The 5,344-nt window shown below is 34.4% G+C and overlaps 1 pseudogene; it reads right to left on the bottom strand.

The window, feature by feature from the left end:
- Window positions 1-3,425: 3,425 nt before the first annotated feature.
- On the bottom strand, window positions 3,426-3,544 carry LOC112469350 (annotated as a pseudogene).
- Between the last annotated feature and the right edge of the window lie 1,800 nt (window positions 3,545-5,344).

Genomic DNA, 5,344 nt, shown 5'->3' with positions numbered 1-5,344 from the left:
TTCTTAAGAGAGTAGCCTAGGAATCCATATTTTTAACAAGTACTCAACATGATTTTGATGAGTAGCCAAGGATGAGAAACATTGTCTAGATCAGGGGTTCTCAACTTTGGCTACACACTTCAATAAGTTGTAGAATTAAAAAAATATATATTAAAAACACCCTAAAATCTGAGCCTCATCCCCGATCAATTAAATCAGAGTTTCTGGGATTGGACCATATGCACATTCATTGAAACAGATGAACAAATAAACAAAAAACACTCTTCCAGGTGATTTTATATGCTGCCAAGAGTGAGAACCACTGGTCTACCTAAATAATAAGTTGACAGAATACTACTCTAAGACAGGAACCAATGAAATCAGAACGAGAAAAACTCCTATTGTCCAATCTATAGATACCATAGAAATTTAGAAGATAAAGTAGCAAATTGCAGGGGGAGTTCTTGATGTTTGGATCAAAACAAAAAGGTGAATCTATTCCTTCTTCTTGTCATTTCATGTGTTCATTTTTTAATAGATAGAGAAGTGAAAAGAAAGGAGAAAATAAATGAAAGAACTCCTGCGCATATTTTGAGTATTTAAAATCTCTAAAGACATCTCATCTATGGCCATGCTACCCTGAACAAGCCTGACCCCATTTGATCTTGGAAGCTAAGCAGGGTCAGGCTTTGATTAGTATTTGAACGGGAAACCACCTAAGAAGCCCGGGTGCCACAGGTAAAAAAATAAAAATAAAAATAAGGGTATTTTTAGTAAAAAAAATAAAAATAAAAATAAGGGTATTTTTAGTAAAAAAAATAAAAATAAAAATAAGGGTATTTTTAGTAAAATCTAAAAACATCTCAACCATTCTCCTAAAAATTTGAACTGAGCTTATCCTATGTATACAAATCTCTACTTGTTATTTAAGAATTTCCTTTTTATTTCATTATCCAAACTTGTAGAGTAATATATTCCTTTAGTTTTACTAAATTCCAATAAACATCCAAATAAAGAAAGAATATAATCAAGTCCCCAAGGAGGCCGTTTCCATTTTCACAGTTTGTAAATCCAGCAAAGTGCAGATAGGAATGCACATGACTAGGAACAATATTATTGAAGAAAATCTTATTGTTTAAAAAAATTGTATGTTTTATTTTATTCAATTGTATTGAATACCATTGTTACTTATGCAATAAAATGTAGAATTAATATAATTATCAAGTACAACTTACAAAACTGGCATATTTATCTGTAAATATTTTCTTTGAACAGACAAGAGAAATGTCATACTTTGTATTTTCTGAATTATAAATATTTATTTTGCTTCCATATGTTCGTAGTATATTCTAATTTATAGGCCCTATGAAAAAAGATGCAACATTTTTTTTAATAGGCTTTATTTTTTAGAGCAGTTTTAGCTCTACAGCAATATGGAGAGAAAAATAGAGATTTCTCATATATTCCTTGCCCCTACACATTATAACATCCCCCCACAAATATTTGTTACAATTGATAACACATTGACAAATCATTGTCATCCAAAATCCATAGTTTACATTAGAGTTTACTCTTCATGTTGTACATTGTATGGATTTTGACCAATGTATAATGACATGCATCCATCGTTATGGTACCATACACAGTAGTTCCAGTGCCCTAAAAATTTCCTGTGCTCTGCCTATCCATCCTTTTATCCCTCCTACCCTCTAACAACCACTGATCTCTTGACTATCTCCAGTTTTGCCTTTTCCAGATGTCATATAGTTGGAATTAGTTCGTTAGGGCTACTGTAACGAAATTTAACACAAACTGAACAACTTAAACAACAGAAATTTATTATCTCACAGTTTACAAGATGTCAGTGGTGTTGGTTCCTTCTGAAGGAAGGATCTGTTCCAGTCGTTTCTCCTTGACTTGTCTTTTCCCCATGCCTTTTCACATTGCCTCCCCTCTATATGTGTCTCTGTGTCCAAATTTCCCCTTTGTATAAGAATACCAGTCATATAGAATTAGGGTCCACCCTAATGCCTCTTTGTTTCCAAATAAGGCCACATTCTGAGGTACTGGGGGGTTGGGACTTCAACATGTGAGTTTTAGGGAACACAATTCAACCTATAATAATGAAGTAATTTAGTCAACTCTTCAATGCAATGAAAAAAGACAGTTACACTCCTTGCATTTTTTGAACTGCTAGTACATAAATCAAATAGTCTAGATATTTTGATGTCTTCAGCAATTATTCATAAATCATACTAATAAGTAAATACATTTCACCACAAGCACCATTCTAATGTAAGTTTGCAGGGTTTTTGTTTTTGTTTTTTAACTCTTTATTTATAAGAGGGAGAACATTTTAATAAAAACTGAATTTTTTTACTGTATTGAAAGTATTAAATGTTATGCTCTAGTTTAGTTTAATAATTTAGAGAAATCTCATTAATAAATACAGTTAAGTAATATTCTTATTTGTTTAATGTAATCATTCCAATAAACTAGCTGCAGGGTTTATTGGGAGAATTTTCTTTAAAAAGAGGACTTCCACTGTTATAAGCTAGAAATCTACAAAAGACAATATAAAAAATTAAAGGACTAAATCCTCAATTATCCCCTGTGCCAACATGGAGTTGCTCTTATTTAGGTTCTGCTTATATAATCGATACTGATGTGTTTTAAACATTATAAAATTAAAATGACATTTCCAAAGCAATAATTTATTCAGTACTTAATATCACTCCAAACTTGTGTGGTGACTGGGATATGGAAGGGAAGTGACAAGAAGCTCTCTGTGAGCAGGAGACAAGATGCTCTCTTTGTGTATGTTAAGTCAGCCAGGAACCATGCAGATCTGGGAGAGAGACAAGAGAAGGGCAAGGCTGAAAGATCTAAAGTGACACATAAGATGTGTCCAAAGCATTGTGTTTTTCTTTCCAGAAGATATTGAGTTTCATAAGAATAAAGAATTATTTGCATGTGCCTTTACATTTTTAATACTTCATACCTGCCCGTAAGGCCTCCACAATGGTCCTTGAGTTGATTAGTTTTGAATTGAAATAATTTAACAAGAATTACTTTGTGTGACATGAGGAAAATGGTGAACATCGGAAACTGTTGAGCAAGAGACCATTACCAGATTCACATTTTATTTATTTATTTATTTATTTATTTATTTATTTATTTATTTATTATGTTTCCTCTTAGCTCTTTAAACACATTTAAAACAATTGTTTTAAAGTCTTTATCTACTAAGTTTAATGTCTGCTTTCTCAGAGATTATTTTTACAAATTTATTTTGTTCCTTTGAATCATGTTTTCCTCTTTGTATCCCATGTACACCCACATATGTGTGTTAATAAAAATTGATGATTTGAGAAAATAGCAGTTACCTCTCCCAAGTTGGACTTTGTCAGCTTACAATCTCTTTTTTTTATTATTTATTTTTTTTGCGCCTACAGCACCTGGTCTTCCTAGGTGGTCTCCCATTTAAATACTAACCAGGACCCATCCTGCTTAGCTTCCGAGATCAGGTGGGATCAGGCTTGTTCAGGGTAGCATGGCCGTAGACTCAGATTTGCATTTTAAAAAGTACAAGTTTAGAATGTCTTGCAGATATTCATCCTAAAGAATAGAGATTATAAGCAGTAGCAACAGGAGAAGAGAATGAGAAGAAAGGGTCAAAGATGACTTGTATAATTCTGGCTTATGCCTTACTGAAAGAGTACAGGGGTATGGACCGATCAGATGTGGAAGATGGTAGAGTCAGTTTATCCAAGTCGTATAACAAGTAGGAAGTCAAAACTAGCATCTGGAATTTAGGCTTAAGTGGAAAAATAGATACAAGAACTATTTACATTAAAATTGAAGTCATTGAAAACAATGGCATGGATGAGCTCAATCTGAGGAAATAAAAATAATGAGAGAAAAAGAAAATTTAATTAGGGATCAGAAAGAGATTATAGAGCTAAAGATCATAGAGTTTGGAAGCGAAATCCAAAGAATATGAATCTGAGAAGCATTCAGGTAGAAATAAAGGAATGACATTCCCCAAGGGAAGAGAGAATTTCAAAAAGCAGAAGTGCTCCCTGTAGTCACTAGGATTCCTGCGCACAGAGGCGAGAGAAATGGACACCAGCTAACACAACAGTAAAGGAATTCAGTGAAGTAATAACAGATACACCATAGAATCAACAGAAAAGCTGATCATCCAGACTTAGAAAATTGAGAAGAGCCAGGGAGACTCTGCCATAAGGAAGCACATTGAAGGTCCTGTCACACTGACAACACCACTTTAGGACATTTGACATTGTCACACTCATAGGCTCTCAAAGTCCTTGATACAGCCTTGACTATCTTTTCACCTGTCCCTCAGCCTTTGTTTACCTTGCTGAAGTATCAAATTCCTGGGAGAGAGGATCTAATCTTCCAGCCCTGGACTCCAGAAAGCAGAAAGAGGGGTCTCCTTTTTGCTGCCTCCCATCAAGTTTCTCAGTGGATGTATCCCCTACATCGAGAAGAATAATAGCTATTTCTTATACAACCTTATTATATTCTAGGCCCTGTTCTGAGCACTTTATAGGCATTAACCTATTCTCACAACCACCCTATGTAAAAAGTATTTTCCATTTAGGTAGAGGATAACCTGAGAAATCCAGGGGCTATTTAGTCGATCTCTATCGACTTCCCAAATATTACACTGTTAGAAAATGGCAAGACAAAGCTTGAAAGCCTACCAGTCAGGTTCCAGAGCAGGGTCTCACAAGCTGACTAGCACATCTAGGCAACAAAAGATTTGTTGATCTAATGAAGAAAGAACAAATGTTAAATTCTTAGATTTATCCAATGGTGCAAAGTATCTTCTGAAATAGGAGGAAAGGAAGGGAGGAAGAATGAGATGTCCAAGTATCTGTTTTCAAGTACGGAGAGGAGGGCAGTTTTAAGGTAGTCCATGTCAGAATTTCAATTTTTGCTCAGAAATAAGGACGTCATAGCAGGACAAAAGGGAAATTCGGACAGAAGTCAGAGTCAAATGGTAAACTTTTGCAATAACCACTGTGTGAAAACAGTCGTTACTCTAGCTAGGGACCCTAAATAAATATAAGCCCTTATTTTCTCTTTTTGGTAATTATATCTAACTCTGCTGCAGCAGTCCAAATGAGATGAAAAGATTATAAATTTAGGTTTAAAGTTTAATGGTCAAGACCAGAAGAAACCCAAGGGTCAAAAGGTAAGGGAGTAGATGGAGTGATGAACTGTAGTACCTGAGCTGGACAAATATCATCATTATTATGATCACCATCATAGTCATAATAACTATTATTTACTGACTGGTTTCTATGTGTCAGACACAAATGTTTTACATGCATTA

The sequence above is a fragment of the Pteropus alecto genome, unplaced genomic scaffold (genome assembly GCF_000325575.1).
Source record: "Pteropus alecto unplaced genomic scaffold, ASM32557v1 scaffold146, whole genome shotgun sequence".
Classification (NCBI taxonomy): domain Eukaryota; kingdom Metazoa; phylum Chordata; class Mammalia; order Chiroptera; family Pteropodidae; genus Pteropus; species Pteropus alecto.
This window is presented reverse-complemented; position numbering and strand designations above follow the sequence as displayed.